The following is a 20,756-nucleotide window of genomic DNA, read 5'->3' on the forward strand; positions in this document are numbered from 1 at the left end:
ACATCAGATCTGATGTTGAGTGCTTAGAAAAATAAAAATCGTTTATCACAGTTTGTATAAATGAACATATCCAGGAGTTCACATTGTGAGCAGTGAATGCAATACACTAAATTGAGAGAAGTACAAGTAAATCGCTGCTTCACCTGAAAGGAGTGTTTGGGGCCTTGGAGAGTGAGGAGGTGAATGGGCAGGTATTACACCTCCTGAGATTGCATGGGAAGGTGCCATGGGAAGGGGACGAGGTGTTGGGGGTAATGGAGGAGTGGACCAGGGTGTCGTGAAGAATACGATCCCTTCGGAATGCTGACAGGAAGGGAGGGGAAGATGCATTTGGTAGTGGCATCATGCTGGACGTGGCGGAAATGGCGGAGGATGATCCTTTGGATATGGAGGCTAGTGGGGTGGAAAGTAAAGACAACGGGAACCCTGTCGCGGTTCTGGGAGGGAGGGGAAGGGGTGAGGGTAGAGGTGCAGGAAATGGGCCGGCCATGGTTGAGGGCCCTGTCAACCACAGTGGGGGGGGGGAATCCTTGGCTGAGGAAAAAGGAAGACATATCAAAAGCACTGTCATGGAAGGTTGCATCATCAGAACAGATGCGACGGAGATGAAGAAACTGGGAGAATGGCGCAGTGGTTCGCACCCGGGTTCGATTCTGGGTACTGCCTGTGCGGAGTTTGCAAGTTCTCCCTGTGACCTTGTGGGTTTACGCCGGGTGCTCCGGTTTCCTCCCACAGCTAAAGACTTGCAGGTGATAGGTAAATTGGCCATTGGAAATTGCCCCTAGTGTAGGTAGGTGGTAGGGAATATGGGATTACTGTCGGGTTAGTATAAATGGGTGGTTTTTGGTCAGCACAGACTCGGTGGGCCGAAGGGCCTGTTTCAGTGCTGTATCTTAAAATAAAATAAATAAAAATAAATGGAGTCCTAACAGGAGGCAGGGTGTGAAGAAGTGTAGTCAAGGTAGCTGTGGGAGACGGTGGGCTTATAATTAATATTAGTAGACAGTCTATCCTCAGAGATGGAGGAAGGGAAGGAAAGTGTTGGAGATGGACCATGTGAAGGTGAGAGAAGGGTGGAAATTAGAAGCAAAGTTGATAAAAGTTTTCCAGTTCAGGGAGGGAGCAGGAAATGGTACATTGATGACTGTATCGATTGGTCTCCTCTACAGTGGGGAGACCAAACGCAGATTGGGTGACCACTTTGTGGGACACCTCCGCTCAGTCCGAAAGCATGACCCTGAGCTTACGGTTGCTGACCATTTCAACACACACTCCTGCTTTCATGCCCACATCTCTGTCCTGGGATTGCTGCAGTGTTCCAGTGACGATCAACGCAAGCTCGAGGAACAGCATCTCATTTACCGATTAGGCACGCTACAGCCTGCCAGACTGAACATTGAGTTCAATCATTTTGGTCAGCACAGACTCAGTGGGCCGAAGGGCCTGTTTCAGTGCTGTATCTTAAAATAAAATAAATAAAAATAAATGGAGTCCTGACAGGAGGCAGGGTGTGAAGAAGTGTAGTCAAGGGCCGCACAGTGGCGCAGTGGTTAGCACTGCAGCCTCACAGCTGCAGGGACCCAGGTTCGATCCTGGATACTGCCTGTGTGGAGTTTGCAGGTTCTCCCTGTTTCTGCGTGGGTTTTCTCCGGGTGCTCCGGTTTCCTCCCACAAGCCAAAAGACTTGCAGGTTGGTAGGTAAATAGGCCATTATAAATTGTCACTAGTATAGGTAGGTGGTAGGGAAATATAGGGACAGGTGGGGATGTTTGGTAGGAATATAGGATTAGTATCAATGGGTGGTTGATGGTCGGCACAGACTCGGTGGGCCGAAGGGCCTGTTTCAGTGCTGTATCTCTAATCTAATCTAATTTCAGAGCATGAAGGGCCCCCCTTTTTATTTTCAGCTATTTTTTATTTTTTATTTGTTTATTTTATTTCATTTTGTTTCATCATTCATTTTTTTACCATGCGCCTATCCATTGCTTTTTTGTCATGTTTGTGCTTTGGGCCAGGTTGTTCTCTTTTCCTGTTAATTAACACCCTCTCTGCACTAACGCTTTGTCTTTCAGCACACCATTAACATACCGTTTGCCTTTGCTTCATGATCTTCTGGTCAGTTATTCTCTGTAACCTTGCCCTATCAACACCTTTTCTTTGGTTATCTCTTGCCCCACCCCTGCTTTATTTGCTTAAAACCTGTTACATATCCAGCCTCTGCTAGTTCTGATGAAGGGTCACTGACCTGAAACGTTAACTCTGCTTCTCTCTCCATAGATGCTGCCAGACCTGCTGAGTATTTCCAGCATTTCTTGTTTTTGCTACTTAAAGGGATACTCACCATTTAAAGGGAAACTCACCATTTCATACTCATTGCTACTGGAGCTGTGAAAAGGACCTCTGAAATAGATTGAGAGACTTTCTGGGGCACTGTCAAGACTTCACCAACATTGTGCAATATTTTTTGTCGGAATTTCTCTGAAGACTTCACCTAAAAAGAATATGTACTGTGCTACCCCACTTTGTAGGAGTCATGAGGAGGAAGGGAGTGCTTGGTCATGGGCATCTTGCTAATCTGGGTGAGGAATGGGAAGAGGACATGAGGCCAGGCAGAACACCAGCTTCTGCAGGAGAGAGAGATAGACAGGAGGGTGAGAAGGGTGAATTGGCATCTTTGCCTTCTGAGAGTACAGGACATCCCTTCACATCTGGAGCTCCTCCACCAGAACCTCCAGCACTGCATCCAAGGAACGGTGCACCCTCTCTCATGGTCCCTATGTCATTGTCCAACATGCCGTTGTGTGCCAGCCAAAGCACTTCACACCTTCCATGGAAGGCGTCCATATAGGCTGCTCCACAAAAATAATGTCTAAACAGCACTTGAGTGCTAAAGCTGTGGGGAGGGGGCAAAATTCAATTGGGCCTATTATTGGGCAAACTTCATGCTGCCTGCTCATCAACATCAGCTACAACACTGGCATTTATCCAACAATGGAAAATTGCCAAGATATGTCCTGTCCACAAAAGCAGGACAAGTCCATTCCAACCAGTTACCTCCCCATCAGTCTACTCTCGATCATCAACAAAGTGATGGAAGGTGTCGTCAACAGTGCTATCAAGCACCTCTTACACAGCAATCACCTGCTCCCTGATGCTCAGTTTGGGTTCCGCCAGGGCCACTCGGCTCCTGACCCCATTACAGCCTTTGTCCAAACATGGACAAAAGAGCTGAATTCCAGAGGTGAGTTGAAAGTGACTGCCCTTGATATCAAGGCAGCATTTGACTGAGTGTGGTATCAAGGAGCCCTACCCAAACTGAAGTCGATTGGAATCAAGGGGAAAACTCTCCACTGGTTGGAGTCATAACAAGTGCAAAGGAAAATGATTGCGATTCTTGGAAGTCAATCATCTCAGTCCCAGGACATTTCTGCAGGAGTTACTCAGGGTAGCTTCCTAAGGCTAACCATCTTCAGTCGCTTCATCAATGATCTTTCCTCCATCGTACAGTCAGTTGTGGAGATGTTTGCTGATGATTGTACAATGTTCAGTACCATTTGCAACTTTTCAGATACTGAAGCAGTCTGTGTCCATATGCAGCAAGACCTGGATAACATTCAGGCTTGGGCTGATAACTGGCAAGTAACAGTCACATGACACATTTGTGCCAGGCAATGATGATCTCCAATTCGAGAGAATCTAACCATCTTCTCTTGACATTCAATGGCATTATCATTGATGAATCACCCACTATCAATATCTTGGGGCTAACCATTGACCAGAAACTGAACTGGAGCAGCCACATAAATACTGTGGCTACACCTACAGGTCATAGACTGGGAATTCTGTGGTGAATAACTCACCTTCTGACTCCCCAAAGGCTGTCCACCATCTACAGAGGCACAAGTCAGGAGTGTGATGGAATATCTTCGTTTGCCTGGACGAGTGCAGCTCTAACAACACACAGGAAGCTCAACACCTTCCAGGACAAAGCAGCTTGATCATCACCACCTTAAAAATTCACTCTCTCCACTACAGATGCACAGTGGCAGCATTGTATTCCATGTGCAAGATGCACTACAGCAACTCACAGTAGGAATAAACGGGTCATTCACAGGTTGGCAGGCTGTGACCAGTGGGGTACCAGAAGAATCAGTTCTAGGGCTCCAGCTATTCACAATCTACATAAATGATTTGGATGTGGGACCAAATGTAGTATTTCCAAGGTTGCTGATGACACAAAACTATGTGGGAATGTGAGTTGCAAGAAGGATACAAAGAGGCTTAGGGGATTTAGGCAGGTTAAGTGAGAGGGCAAGAACATGGCAGATGAAATATAATGTGAAAAAGTGTGAAGTTATCCACTTTGGCAGGAAAAACAGAAATGCAGAGTGTTACGACCAGGTGAGAAATGTGTCGAGTGGTGTTTTACTGGTTTCACCTGGTCTTATTGTCACAGGGGTTAATTTTAAACACATTGTGTTTTGAGCTCCCCTTTAGTGAATCCTTGTTCACCACCATAAGCAAAGAAATGAGCATAAACAGGCTTTCTCAGGTTTAAAGAAGAAAAATGAAATTTATTAAACCTTAAACATAAACTCTAATTTGGTTAACACTATGGATACATGTCGCACTCCACACTAGCATGCATACGCGATACACACATGCAAATAAGACTGAAAAGAGTAGAAGAAAAATAAAGTAAAAACGTTTGAGGCAATCTCTGAAGAGGGGTTTTTACTGTGCTTCAAGCTCGCTGTAGTCCTTGATTGTAGGTAGTCTTGCTTTTCGTTGGGGCCCAGTATTCTTCTTAAACCTCATTCACTAAAGGATACTTTTCTCTCTTGGGGTTCATATGTCTTCAATGGGTCTTCAGTTCCATGAGAAAGAGATGGGAGCAGACAGGAGAGGTGTTCTCAGTCCAGGAGAAAACAGCTTTCTGAGTTTCTCTCTCTCAGCAAGTTCAAATTCAAAAACCTCCAACAGTCAGTTAGTCATGTGACTAAAGTGGTCTGACCACTTCTTCTGTGTATTTATGAAGCAAGGACTGGGTCACTGGTTCAAACACTGTCAGCTAGCATGCAAATGTCTTTCCAGTCAGGGCTTGGCAATTCCTTTTGATAGGCCCTCTTTTCTTCCCAGCCACAATTTTAAGTTTTAATGTTCATGTGGCGAAATAATGTGTGCCTCAGACTTAGCAGGTGGGGGAGGGGGGGGGGGCTGCACGACACAAAGTATTTCTTAAATGGGGAGAGATTGGGAAGTGTTGATGTCTGCAGTATAATATAGAGTTGTTACTGGGCAGAATATATAAATAGACAATGAGCATCATTACAGGAAATGATGTAATGTAATCTGGACAGAACTTCGTGGAGAGTTGTAGTGGAAGCCTTTTAGATACAAGATGTGTAAATAAACTCCTGTTACTTTTACCATCAGACTCTTAAATATTCTGCACTAAGCCTTAATAATTATGAGAAAATTATTTGGTGACAACAGTAAACTAAAGAGAAGATGGAGAAATATTTGCCCTTACTGGAGAACTTTGAAAAAGTAGCAGGACTGAACCAAGCCAAGGCACGGCCAATATTGGTCTGGAGGTTTGCAAGGTATCACACTGTATCGATTCTCACGCAGAAGCCAGACAAGCATCAGGTCAGATCGCTATTGTATGCAATGGGGGAATGTGCAGACGACATCCTCATGACTCAAGGTATAGATAAAGAGAAGTTATTAAGGCACTTGAGACTTATTTTAATGTAAGGAAAAATGTCATCGTGGAGCCCGCCAAATTTAATAAGCGACCCAGCAAAAAGCGGAGAGCATTGATTCATTTATCAATGATTGATAGAAACTCGCTGAGGATTGTGAATACGGCAGCTTACGGGAAGAGCTGATTAGAGACAGGATTGAGGTCGGTGTAGTAGACGACGTGATTTCGGATTATCTGCAGTCAAGGGATGAAGTCACATTAACGAAAGAAATTCAGTTGAACAGGCATGCAGAGGTTACAAAGTTTAACCGATTCGTTGTTCAAGGGAAAAAGGAGAATCTGATCTTGACAGTAGCAGACTCCATTGAATTTGTTAAGAAAACAAAAAAGAAAAATGGCAGTCAAAGACAAGAAAGGCAGGAAGAGCATCTAGAGGTAGCAGCAAACAATTGCAGGAGGTGTGGCTGAGTGAGGCACAAGAAGAAAAACTGCCCAGCCAGAGAAGCGGAGTGTTTTGCATACACTTTTGGTCAGTGTTTCGCATTAAAAAACCAGTGCTGCATATAATTAAAGGGAAATCCTGAGAGAATAAAAAAGTTAATGAAGTACATGATGTACAATGTGTGGAAATACCTTTTTGGGGGGAAATCCAAGGAACAAGTGAAAGTTGCTGGACAGCAGAAATTCATGTGGCAAGCAGCAAGACTAATTGTAAACTGGACACAGAAGCAACACTTTCAGTCCTATCAGACACGAACCGTGGCTGAAAAAGAAAACTCTCAGCCCAACAGGTAAAAAATTATATGGGCTTGGAGGCATCGAGTTGAAGCTAATAGGAGAGTTGAAAACAATATTGAGTTACAAGGAAAAGGAAATTCCTGAGACCTTATATGTATTAAAAATCAAAGTTGTTTACTCCTAAGCAGAAAGGCTTGCATAGACCTGAAACTAATATCTAGATGAGCTCAATTGTAAAGTAAAGCAGCCTAGAAATTTTAGTGCTGAATTTCCATAATTATTCAGAAGATTGGGGAAGTTAAAAACAGCATACCACCTAATTCTGAGAAAGGATGCAGAGCCAGGGTGTTTGTACACACTTAGGAAACTTCCACTTCTACTCCTCGAAAAAGTTAAAAACAAAATCAAATTAATGACAAAACAAGGAGTCATTTCACCTGCAACAAAACCTACAGGGTGGTGCTCAGGTATGGTTCCAGTGAAGAAACCTAATGGGTCCAGTCGAATTTGTGTTGACCTCACACAACTAAATAGGGCAGCAGAAAGAGAAATACATTCAATGTCATCAGTAGATGAGCGTGAGATAGAGGTACAAATATGTAAACAGATTATGGAAAGATGTAGGAGCAACAGGGTGGTGGTGATAGGAGATTTTAATTTTCCCAACATTGACTGGGATTCATTTAGTGTTAGAGGTCTAGATGGAGCAGAATTTGTAAGGAGCATCCAGGAGGGTTTTCTAGAGCAGTATCTAAATAGTCCAACTCGGGAAGGGGCCATACTGGACCTGGTGTTGGGGAATGAGCCAGGCCAGGTGGTTGACGTTTCAGTAGGGGACTACTTTGGGAATAGTGATCACAATTCCGTAAGTTTTAGAATACTCATGGAAAAAGACGAGAGTGGTCCTAAAGGAAGAGTGCTAAATTGGGGGAAGGCCAACTATACCAAAATTCGGCAGGAGCTGGGGAATGTAGATTGGGAGCAGCTGTTTGAAGGTAAATCCACATTTGATATGTGGGAGGCTTTTAAAGAGAGGTTGATTAGCGTGCAGGAGAGACATGTTCCTGTGAAAATGAGGGATAGAAATGGCAAGATTAGGGAACCATAGATGACAGGTGAAATTGTGAGACTAGCTAAGAGGAAAAAGGAAGCATACATAAGGTCTAGGCGGCTGAAGAAAGACGAAGCTTTGAAAGAATATTGTGATTGTAGGCGCAATCTGAAACGAGGAATTAAGAGGGCTAAAAGGGGTCATGAAATATCTTTAGCAAACAGGGTTAAGGAAAATCCCAAAGCCTTTTATTCATATATAAGGAGCAAGAGGGTAACTAGAGAAAGGATTGGCCCACTCAAGGACAAAGGAGGAAAGTTATGCGTGGAGTCAGAGAAAATGGGTGAGATTCTAAACGAGTACTTTGCATCGGTATTCACCGAGGAGAGGGACATGACGGATGTTGAGGTTAGGGACAGATGTTTGATTACTCTAGGTCAAGTCAGCATAAGGAGGGAGGAAGTGTTGGGTATTCTAAAAGGCATTAAGGTGGACAAGTCCCCAGGTCCGGATGGGATCTATCCCAGGTTGCTGTGGGAAGCGAGAGAGGAAATAGTTGGGGCCTTAACAGATATCTTTGCAACAGCCTTAAACACGGGTGAGGTCCCGGAGGACTGGAGAATTGCTAATGTTGTCCCCTTGTTTAAAAAGGGTAGCAGGGATAATCCAGGTAATTATAGACTGGTGAGCCTGACGTCAGTGGTAGGGAAGCTGCTGGAGAAGATACTGAGGGATAGGATCTATTCCCATTTGGAAGAAATTGGGCTGATCAGTGATAGGCAACATGGTTTTGTGCAGGGAAGGTCATGTCTTACCAACTTAATAGAATTCTTTGAGGAAGTGACAAAGTTGATTGATGAGGGAAGAGCTGTAGATGTCGTATACATGGACTTCAGTAAGGCGTTTGATAAGGTTCCCCATGGTAGGCTGATGGAGAAAGTGAAGGCACATGGGGTCCAGGGTGTACTAGCTAGATGGATAAAGAACTGGCTGGGCAACAGGAGACAGAGAGTAGCAGTGGAAGGGAGTTTCTCAAAATGGAGACGTGTGACCAGTGGTGTTCCACAGGGATCCGTGCTGGGACCACTGTTGTTTGTGATATACATAAATGATTTGGAGGAAAGTATAGGTGGTCTGATTAGCAAGTTTGCAGACGACACTAAGATTGGTGGAGTAGCAGATACTGAAGGGGACTGTCAGAGAATACAGCAGAATATAGATAGACTGGAGAGTTGGGCAGAGAAATGGCAGATGGAGTTCAATCAGGGCAAATGCGAGGTGATGCATTTTGGAAGATCCAATTCAAGAGTGAACTATACAGTAAATGGAAAAGTTCTGGGGGAAATTGATGTACAGAGAGATTTGGGTGTTCAGGTCCATTGTTCCCTGAAGGTGGCAACGCAGGTCAATAGAGTGGTCAAGAAGGCATACGGCATGCTTTCCTTCATCGGACGGGGTATTGAGTACAAGAGTTGGCAGGTCATGTTACAGTTGTATAGGACTTTGGTTCGGCCACATTTGGAATACTGCGTGCAGTTCTGGTTGCCACATTACCAAAAGGATGTGGATGCTTTGGAGAGGGTGCAGAGGAGTTTCACCAGGATGTTGCCTGGTATGGAGGACGCTAGCTATGAAGAGAGGTTGAGTAGAATAGGATTATTTTCATTAGAAAGACGGAGGTTGAGGGGGGACCTGATTGAGGTGTACAAAATCATGAGAGGTATAGACAGGGTGGATAGCAAGAAGCTTTTTCCCAGAGTGGGGGATTCAATTACAAGGGGACACGAGTTCAAAGTGAAAGGGGAAAAGTTTAGGGGGGATATGCGTGGAAAGTTCTTTACGCAGAGGGTGGTGGGTGCATGGAACGCATTGCCAGCGGAGGTGGTAGACGCGGGCACGATAGCGTCTTTTAAGATGTATCTAGACAGATACATGAATGGGCAGGAAGTAAAGAGATACAGACCCTTAGGAAATAGGCGACAGGTTTAGATAGAGGATTTGGATCGGCGTAGGCTTGGAGGGCCGAAGGGCCTGTTCCTGTGCTGTAATTTTCTTTGTTCTTTGTTCTTTGTTAGATGAGAGTTTAGCAAAGATAAGGAAGAGCTCAATTTTCATCAAATTGGATGCTAATAGCAGATTTAGCAATTACCATTTGATAAGGAATCTCAGCTCTCAACATCCATAACACCATTTGGAAGATTCTGTTTTAACAGGTTGCCATTTGGAATTACGTCAGCACCGGAGATCTTTCAAAGGACGATGGCAAGAATCCTGGAAGAAATAGATGGAATTATTTGCCATATAGACGATGTATTAATCCCTGGAGCCAATCAGAAGGACCATGATACAACAGTGAAAGCAGTACTGCAAAGACTAGAAGAAGTGGGTCTCACACTGAACAAGAAATGTGTTTTTTCACAGCCAATGGTTAAGATTTCTTGGACATATAATGGGTGGGTCCAGATCCACAAAAGAGAAAAGTGATAAAGGAATTCCCAGAGCCAAAAAACATTAGAGCTTCAGAGATTTATGAGAATAGTTCTGTGTTCTATTCTATAATAGTGAATTAAGTAGGAAAATTCCTACCAAATTTAGCCATGATCAATGAGCCATTATGCAGTTGTTGAAAACAGCAATGCTTGGCGAACAAGAATCTTTTGAGAAAATCAAGGACATACTAGTTAGCACATTATGACCCAGAGCTATCCACCATCGCAGCTGCGGATGCATCATCTATGGGATTGGGAGCAATCTTATTTCAAGTGCAGAGAGGAAGGAGATGCAGGCCTGTATATTTTGCTTCTCGTTTGTTAACAGAAACAGAGCAGAGATAAGCTCTCAGAAAAGAAAGCATTGGCAGCAACTTGGGCATGTAAAACATAATACATCGTCTATATGGCAAATGATTCCATCTATTTCTTCTTGATTAAGTCCCAGGACATCAATTCAAAACCGAAACAGATCATAAACCATTGCTTACTCTGCTAAACTCAAAGGAGTTTGTGAAATTATCTTCAAGAGTTCAAAGGTTTAGATTAAGATTGATGAGATTTGACGCAAAAACTGAATACATTTTTGGGAAACAGCAGATCACAGTAGACATTTTATCCCGTATTTCAACAGCAGGACCAGAAGGAGATATTTTGCTTCTCAAAAAAGTAGAAGTTTTTGCTTTGACGGTGACAACAATTTAACCTGCTACAGCTCAGAAACTGAGTGAAATCAGGAATGTGCAGACAACAGACGAAATATGTGTGGAAATCAGGGAATTTTACTTGAATGGATAGCCAGTGTACATGCCTCTTAACCCTGTTCTGAGGCAGTATTACGAACAGAAGGGTCATTTAAGTATTGTTGATGATTTACTGATCTACGATGAGAGATTAGTTATTCCTAGAGTATTGAGATTAGAGATTTTGGAGAGATTATACCAAGGACATTTCGGAATAACAAGTGTAGAGCCAGGGCAAGACATGCAGTATGGTGCCCTGGTATATTGAAGGAAATTGAAGAGATGATATTGAGATGTATCACATATGCTATCAATCGTCATGTGACAAAAGAACCACTCATGTCATCTTCTTCTCTGTCCAGACCATGGGAGCATCTAGGAATGGATCCTTTTGAGCATAGACATAAAATGTTCTTAATAGCAGTCAATTATCATTGAAGGTGGATTGAAGTAAAACAATTACAAGGTCAAAGTTCATAAGCTGTAATCACATCCATGAGAGAAATTTTTGCTACGCATGGAATTCCAGATAGTGTAAAATTTGACAACAGGCCGCAATTTGTGAATGAATGTTTCAGAGAATTTACATAAGTATACAGTTTTATCCATGTCACCAGTTAGCTGAGGTACCCTCAGGCTAATGGTGAAGCAGAGGTTGGTGCAACGACTATGAAGGCATTGTTAAAAAAAAAATGAAGATCGTAAACTAGCTCTTCTAAGTTATCAGTTGACACAACTTCAGAATGGTTTATCCCCATGTGAATTGTTAATGGGAAGAAGGTTGAAGACCCAACTTCCTACACTCCCAAGAACACTCAAGTTAGTGCAGAAGACTTGGAAAAAGTGAGGGATAGAGATAGGTCAAATCAATCAGAAATTTATGAGAGATGTCATGGAAGCAGAAACTTATCAGACATCCAACCTGGGGAATCAGCTTGGGTTAGAGACCAAAATAGGTATGGAGAAGTGGTCGAACAATCACCATCTCCATGATCACCCATTGTCCAGACTGACCAAGGAATGATAAAAAGAAACAGATGGTGGTGATACCAAAGAAGCAGAAAATACAAGAGAACCAATCATCTCAAAAGTTTGATGAATCAGTGATGCTGCAATCAGCCATCACCCCAAAGGACAACCCAAATGAAGAACTTGAGTCATCCAATAGTTCTACTCAAGAACAGCAGAATCAGAAGGAGGAACTAGAAGACTTAAAACCTCAAACCCCTTCGAAAGAAAGAACACGTTATGGCAGACTTGTAAAAACACCACATCAGTATTCAATCTGGAACAGAAGTCAGGGGCATGGGGGGAGATGTAGTATAATGCAATATAAGGTTGTTATTGGGCAGCTTATGTAAATAGACTGTGAGCATCATCACAGGAAAAGATATAATGTAATCTGTACAGAACTTTGTGGAGTAGTGGAAGTCTTAGATACAAGACGTGTAAATAAACTCCTGTTACTTTAACCATCAGACTCTTCAATATTCTGTACTAAGCCTTAATAATTATGAGAAAATTACTTGGTGACAACGGTAAACTAAAGAGAAGATGGAGAAATCTTTGCCCTTGCTGGAGAACTTTGAAAAAGTAGCAGGACTAAAACAAGCCAAGGCATGGCCAATATGGGTCCAGAGCTTTGCAAGGTATAATGCTGCATCAGGTCTCGCGTAGAAGCCAGACAAGGAACAAGTCAGTACACCACCGTATACAATAGGGGAATGTGCAGACAACATCCTCATGACTCAAGACATAGATGAAGTGAAGGCAACATGCAGAAATTATGAAGGCACTCAAGACTTACTTTAATGGAAGGAAAAATGTCATCGTGGAGCATGCCAAACTTAATAAGCATATCCAGACGAACTCGCTGAGGATTGCAAATAAAGCAGCTTGCGGGAAGAGCTGACTAGAGATAGGATTGAGGTCAGTGTAGTAGACGATGCTATTTCGAAGAGGTGAGAAAGAGGTCTAGAGTTCCCTTTCAGCCTTCACCTGGTCTTACTGTAACAGGGTTTAATTTTAAACACACCATGTTATTAGCTCCCCCTTGGTTCACTGCTTTCCAATTATAAGGCAAAGAAACCAGCACAAACAGGTTTTTTTAGGTTTAAAGAAGAAAAGTAGAAATTTATTAAACTTAAACTTAAATTCTAATTCGGTTGATGCCTATGGATACACGACGTGCCCACGCTAGCATGCATACACGATACACACATGCAGATAGAGACAGAACAGAGCAGAAGAAAAATAAAGTGGAAAAGTTTGAGGCAATATCTGAAGAGCTGTTGTTACGGTTCTTCAAGCTCACTGGAGAGTCCTTGATTGTAGATAGATCTTGTTTTTCGTTGGGGTCCCGTATTCTTCTTAAACCTTGTACGCTGCAGGATACTTTTTTCTTTTGGGGTTCATGTGCCTTCAGTGGATTCAGTGGCTTGTGAGAAAGAGATGGGAGTAGACAGGATAGAGATCTTCTCAGTCCAGGAGCAAACAGACACTCTGCCCAAACTGTCTATACAAATTCAAAAAATTCAAGTTGCCCAGCAGGTTAGTCATGTGACTAGCTGGTTTGAACATGTCTGTTTGCGTATTCGGCCATCTTAGCAGTCAACCGGGAATGCGAGCTCTCCCACCTTCAACGTCTGGTGATCAAAAATCCATTGTGGTTTGAATGTCAGGGAATGGCTGCTTTGTCCTTCCAAACACTGTCTGTTAATATGCAAATGTCTTTTCCAGCCACGGCTGAACTGTCCAACAAGTCCTCCCGCCACTCAACAAAGAACAAAGAATAGTACAGCACAGGAACAGGCCATTCGGCCCTCCAAGCCTGTGCAGATCTTGATGACTGCCTAAACTAAAACCTTCTGTACTTCCGGGGTCCGCATGCCTCTATTCCCATCCTATTCATGTACTTGTCAAGATGCCTCTTAAACGTCTCTATGGGACCTACTTCCACCACCTCCCCCTGCAACAAGTTCCAGGCACTCACCACCCTCTGTGTAAAGAACTTTCCTTGCACATCCCCTCTAAACTTTGCCCCTCTCACCTTAAATCTAGTAACTGACTCTTCCATCCTGGGAAAAAACTTCTGACTATCCACTCTGTCCATGCCGCTCATAACTTTGTAAACCTCTATCATGTCGCCCCTCCACCTCCGTCGTTCCAGTGAAAACAATCCGAGTTTATCCAACCTCTCCTCATAGCTAATGCCCTCCAGACCAGGCAATATCCTGGTAAACCTCTTCTGTACCCTCTCCAAAGCCTCCACATCCTTCTGGTAGTGTGGCGACCAGAATTGCATGCAATATTCTAAGTGTGGCCTAACTAAAGTTCTGTACAGCTGCAGCATGACTTGCCTATTTTTATACTCTATGCCCCAACTGATGAAGGCAAGCATGCCGTATGCCTTCTTGACTACCTTATCCACCTGCGTTGCCACTTTCAGTGACCTGTGGACCTGTACGCCCAGATCTCTCTGCCTGTCAATACTCCTAAGGGTTCTGCCATTTACTGTATACTTCCCACCTGCATTAGACCTTCCAAAATGCATTACCTCACATTTGTCCGAATTAAACTCCTTCTGCCATTTCTCCGCCCAAGTCTCCAACCGATCTATATCCTGTTGTATCCTTTGACAATCCTCATCACTGTCCACAACTCCACCAACCTTTGTGTCGTCCGCAAACTTACTAATCAGACCAGCTACATTTTCCTCCAAGTCATTTATATATACTACAAAGAGCAAAGGTCCCAGCACTGATCCCTGCGGAACACCACTAGTCACATCCCTCCATTCAGAAAAGTACCGTTCCACTGCTACCCTCTGTCTTCTATGACCGAGCCAGTTCTGTATCCATCTTGCCAGCTCACCTCTGATCCCGTGTGACTTCACCTTTTGTATCAGTCTGCCATGAGGGACCTTGTCAAAAGCTTTACTGAAGTCCATATAGATAACATCCACTGCCCTTCCTTCATCAATCATCGTCGTCACTTCCTCAAAAAACTCCATCAAATTAGTGAGACACGACCTCCCCTTCACAAAACCATGCTGCCTCTCGCTAATAAGTTCATTAGTTTCTAAATGGGAGTAAATCTGTCCCGAAGAATCCTCTCTAATAATTTCCCTACCGCTGACATAAGGCTCACTGGCCTATAATTTCCTGGATTATCCTTGCTACCCTTCTTAAACAAAGGAACAACATTGGCTATTCTCCAGTCCTCTGGGACCTCACCTGCAGCCAATGAGGATGCAAAGATTTCTGTCAAGGCCCCAGCAATTTCTTCCCTTGCCTCCCTCAGTATTCTGGGGTAGATCCCATCAGGCCCTGGGGACTTATCTACCTTAATGCTTTGCAAGACACCCAACACCTCCTCCTTTTTGTTAATGAGATGACTGAGACTATCTACACTCCCTTCCCGAGGCTCATAATCCACCAAGTCCTTCTCCTTGGTGAATACTGATGCAAAGTACTCATTTAGTACCTCGCCCATTTCCTCTGGCTCCACACATAGATTCCCTTCTCTGTCCTTGAGTGGGCCAACCCTTTCGCTGGTTCCCCTCTTGCTCTTTATATACGTATAAAAAGCCTTGGGATTTTCCTTAATCCTGTTTGCCAATGACTTTTCATGACCCCTTTTAGCCCTCCTGACTCCTTGCTTAAGTGCCTTCCTACTGTCTTTATATTCCTCAAGGGATTCATCTGTTCCAAGCCTTCCAGCCCTTACGAATGCTTCCTTTTTCTTTTTGACTAGGCTCACAATATCCCGCGTTATCCAAGGTTCCCGAAACATGCCAAACTTATCATTCTTCCTCACAGGAACATGCTAGTCCTGGATTCTAATCAACTGACGTTTGAAAGACTCCCACGTCAGATGTTGATTTACCCTCAGACAACCGCCCCCAATCTAAATTCTTCAGTTCCTGCCTAATATTGTTATAATTAGCCTTCCCCCAATTTAGCACCTTGACCCGAGGACTACTCTTATCCTTATCCACAAGTACCTTAAAACTTATGGAATTATGGTCACTGTTCCCGAAATGCTCCCCGACTGAAAGCTCGACCACCTGGCCGGGCTCATTCCCCAATACCAGGTCCAGTACGGCCCCATCCCTAGTTGGACTATCTACGTATTGTTTCAAGAAGCCCTCCTGGATGCTACTTACAAATTCTGCCCCACCGAAGCCCCTAGCACTAAGTGAGTCCCAGTCAATATCGGGGAAGTTAAAATCACCCACCACTACAACCCTGTTACCTTTACATCTTTCCAAAATCTGTCGACATATCTGCTTCTCTACCTCCCGCTGGCTGTTGGGAGGCCTGTAGCAAACCCCCAACATCGTGACTGCACCCTTCCTATTCCTGAGCTCCACCCATATTGCCTCGCTGCATGACCCCTCCGAGGTATCCTCCCGCAGTACAGCTGTGATATTCTCCTTAACCAGTAATGCAACTCCCCCACCCCTTTTACATCCCCCTCTATCCCTCCTGAAGCTTCTAAATCCTGGAACATTAGGCTGCCAATCCTGTCCTTCCCCCAACCAAGTCTCTGTAATAGCAATAACATCATAGTTCCAAGTACTAATCCAAGCTCTAAGTTCATCTGCCTTACCTGTTATACTTCTTGCATTGAAACAAATGCACTTCAGACCACCAGTCCCGCTGTTCTCTGCAACATCTCCCTGCCTGCTCTTCCTCTTCGTCTTACTGGCTTTATTTACTAGTTTCCCTTCATTTATTTCACTTGCTGTTCTACTGCTCTGGTTCCCACCCCTCCGCCACACAAGTTTAAACCCTCCCGAGTGACGCTAGCAAACCTCGCAGCCAGGATATTTGTGCCCCTTCAGTTTAGATGCAACCCGTCCTTCTTGTACAGGTCCCATCTGTCCCTGAAGAGATCCCAATGGTCCAGATATCTGAAACCCTCCCTTCTACACCAGCTGTTCAGACACGTGTTTAGCTGCACTATCTTCCCATTTCTAGCCTCACTGGCATGTGGCACAGGGAGTAATCCCGAGATTGCAACCCTACAGGTCCTGTTTTTTAACTTTCTACCTAACTCCCCCTGCAAGACCTCATCACTCTTCCTACCTATGTCTTTGGTACCAATGTGTACCACTCCAGTAACAGTTTAAAATCAATGTTCATGACAAAACTAATGTGCCTCATTCTCGGCTGCTGGGGCCTGGCAGGACAACATGCTTTCGGATCATCGGCAGTCAAGGGATGAGCTCACACTAACGAAAGCAATTCAGTTGAACAGGTAAGCAGAGGTTTTGAAAGTTTAACCGACTAATTGTTCAAGGGAATAGAAGAGTCTGATCTTGAGATTAGCAGTCTCCATTGAATTTGTTAAGAAAACAAAAAGGAAAAATCGCGGTCAAAGACAAGAAAGGCAGGAAGAGCATCTAGAGGTAGCAGCAAACAATTGCAGTAGGTGTGGCCGAATGGGGCACAAGAGGGAAAACTGCCCAGCCAGAGAAGTGTGTAAATAAACTCCTGTTACTTTCACCCTCAGACTCTTACATATTCTGTACTAACCCTTAATAGTTATCCGAATATTACAATGTCCAAAGGGGCTTGGGTGCCCTTTTTCATAAGTCACTGAACGCTAACATGCAGGGGCAGCAAACAATTAGGAACATAAATGGTCTGTTGGCCTTTATTGCAAGAGGATTTGAGTACAGGACTAAAGAACTCTTGATGCAATTGTATACAGCCTTGAGTATTGTGTACAGTTGTAACCTACTTACCAAAGGAAGAATATACTTGCCATAGAGGGAGTGCAATGAAGGTTCAGCAGGCTGATCTCTGGGATAGTGGGATTATCCTGTGAGGAGAGATTGAGAAGACTGGGCCTGTATACTCTAGAGTTTAGAATAATGAGAGGTGATCTCATTGAAGCATGCAAAATTCTTACAGTGCTCAACAGGGTCGACGCAGGATGGATGTTTCCTCTGGCTGGTGGGGCGGTGGGGGGATGGGTGGCAGTCTCAAACCAGGGGACACAGTCATATAAGACTGATAAGGAGGAATTTCTTCACTCAGAGGGTGGTGAATCTTTGGCATTCGCTACCCCAGAGAGCTGTGGAGGCTCAGTCATTGAGTATTTTCAAGACAGAGATTGATAGATTTCCAGATATTAAAAATATCAAGGGATATGGGAATAGTGTGGGAGAATGACATTGAGGTAGAAGGTCATCCATGATCTAGTTGAACGGTGGAGCAGGCTCAGGGGCTGAATGGCCTACTCCTGCTCCTATTTCCTATGTTCCTGTGTTTAAGGTGGTGGATCGGGTGACGATCAGTTGGGCTGCTTTGTCCTGGATGTTTTAAAGCTTCATGAGTGTTGTTGAAGCTACACTCATCCATGTCAGTGGAGGGTATTCTATCACACTCTTGACTTGTGCCTTGTAGGCTTTGGGGAGTCAGGAGGTGAGTCACTCACTGCAGAATATTTAGCCTCTGACCTGCTCTTGCAGCCACAGTATGTATATTGCTGGTCCAATTAAGTTTCTGGTCAATGGTAAACCACAGGATATTGATGGTGGGGGATTCAGCGATGGCAGTCCCATTGAATGTCAAGGGGAGATGGTTAGATTCTCTCTTGTTGAGGATGGTTATTGCCAGCACTTGCATGGCTCTAATGTTACTTGCCACTTATCAGCCCAAGCCTGAATGTTATCCTGGTCTTGCTGCATATGGTCACGGACTGCTTCGGTACCTGAGGAATTGCGAATGGTACTGAACACTGTGCAATCATCAGTGAACGTCCCTGCTTCTGACCTTGTGATGAAGGGAAGGTCATTGATAAAGCAGTTATGGCCTAGGACACTACCCAGAGGAACTCCTGCAGCCATATCCTGCGGCTGACATAATTGGCTTCAAAATCACAACCTTTTTCCTTTGTGCTCGGTATGACTCCAACCAGTGCAGACTTTTCCCCATGATTCCCATTGACTTCAATTTTACTAGTCCTCCTTGATGCCACGCTCGGCCAAATGCTCCTTGATGTCAAGGGAAGTCACTTTTACCTGACCTCTAGAATTCAGCTCTTTTGTCCATATTTGGACCAAGGCTGTAATAATGTCTAAAGCTGAGTGTTCCTGGTGGAACACAAACTGAGCATCAGAGAACAGGTTATTGGTGAGTAAGTATCACTTGACAACACTGTCGACAATATCTTCCATCACTTTGCTGATGATTGAGAGTTGACTGATGGGATCGTAGTTGACCAGTATCCAGTGCCTTCAGCCATTTTTTGATATGACATGGAGTGAATTGAATTGGTTTAAGATTGGCATCTGTGTTGCTGGAGACCTCAGGAGGAGGCTGAGATGGATCAGCTACTCAGCACATCTGAAGATGGCTGCAAATGGTTCAGCCTTGTCTTTTGCACTGATGTGCTGGGCTTCCCTTTTCTCTGAGGATGGGGATGTTTGTGGAACCTCCTCCTCTAGTTAGTTGTTTAGTTGTCTACCATCATTTATGACTGGATATGGCAGGACTGTAAAGTTTTGATCTGATCCATTATTTGTGGGAGAGCATTGCTTTGTCTGTCGCATGCTGCATCCATTGTTTAGCATACATGTAGTCCTGTGCTGTCACTTTACCAGATTGGCAATTCATTTTTAGGTATGCTGTCCTGCTATACTATTGAACCAGCATTTATCCCCTGGCTTGATGGCAATGGTTGAGTGAGGGATATGCTGGGCCATCAGATTACAATCTGTGATTGAATTCTGCTGCTGCTGATGGCCGACAGCACCTTTTGGATGCCCAGTTTTGAGCTGCCAGATCTCATCGGAATCTATCCCATTTAGCACAGTGTTCGTGCCACACAATATTTTGGAGGAAATCCTCAGTGTGAAGACGGGACGTCGTCTCCACAAGGACTGAGCAGTGGTAGATTTGTGAGGGCGAGGTCAAGTAGGATTTTCCTTCTTGTTGGTTTTCTCACCATCTGCTGCAGGTCCAGTCTGGCAAATATGTCCTTCAGGACTTGGCCAGTAGTGGTGCTACAGAGTCATTCTTGGTACCTTGAACTTCCCCACTTCGAGTACATTCTGTGCCCTTGTTACCCTCAGTGCTTCTTCCAAGTGTTATCCAACATGGAAGAGTACTGATTCATCAGTTGAGGGAGGGCAGTAGGTGATAATCAGCAGGAGGTTTCCTTACCAATGTTTGGCCTGATGCCATGAAACTTCATGGGGTCCAGACTCAATGGTTAGCACTCTCCAGGCCAATCTGTTCCAACTGTACACCAATGTGACACCATCTCTGGTGGAGCTATCCTGCCGGTGATGAAGGACATACCAAGGGATGGTGACGGAGGAGTCTGGGATGTTGGATAAAATGTACAATTTGGTGAGTATGATTATGCCAGATTAGTGTGTGGGACAGCTCTCCCAATTTTACACAAGTCCCCAGATGTTAATGAGGAAGACTTTGTAGGGTTGACTGCTTGTACCTTTGTCTTGACCGGTGCCTCAGTCAATGCTAGGTGGTCCATCTGGTTTTATTCTGATCAAAATTCACTGTAACAATTTGATATAACTGAATGGCTTGCTGATCCATTTCAGTGGGCAGTTAAGTGTGAACCACATTGCTATGGTTCTGGAGTCACGTGCAGGCCAGACCAGATTAGGATAGCGGATGTCCTTCCTTAAGTGGTATTAGTATTTGTAGGATAATGATGGGAAGCAGGGAGGGGGAGCATTGAGAGTAGTGAGCCTACAGGTGGTGAAGATGTGAGCAGAGAGTAAAAGAGCGGTGTTCCTATCTATTCGACTCTATTGATGTCATTGAACTTTTTCTGGCATTGCAACCATATTAGGGGGGCTAATCTGCTGGTATTGATATGCTCTGTGGCCTCTTCCACTGCCTCCTGAGTTGATGTCCCCCTGGAGAAATGATGCCCCTCCTTCTGTCCACTGCCTGGACTAAGGTCTCCAAGGCAGCATCAAATACCCTCAGTGTCCTTTCAGTGTTGCTGCTTCCATTTGATAGTTCAGCATTGTTTCC

At 44.2% G+C, this 20,756-nt stretch overlaps 1 protein-coding gene across 1 annotated transcript in view; it reads right to left on the reverse strand.

Moving 5' to 3' along the window:
• The window catches only part of LOC137367179 (dynein axonemal heavy chain 8-like), a 2,062,041-nt gene that overhangs the window by 681,832 nt on the left and 1,359,453 nt on the right, over nt 1-20,756 (reverse strand). The gene's annotated exons all lie outside the window — the stretch shown is intronic.

Source organism: Heterodontus francisci, chromosome 3, assembly GCF_036365525.1.
Source record: "Heterodontus francisci isolate sHetFra1 chromosome 3, sHetFra1.hap1, whole genome shotgun sequence".
Taxonomy (NCBI): Eukaryota; Metazoa; Chordata; class Chondrichthyes; order Heterodontiformes; family Heterodontidae; genus Heterodontus; species Heterodontus francisci.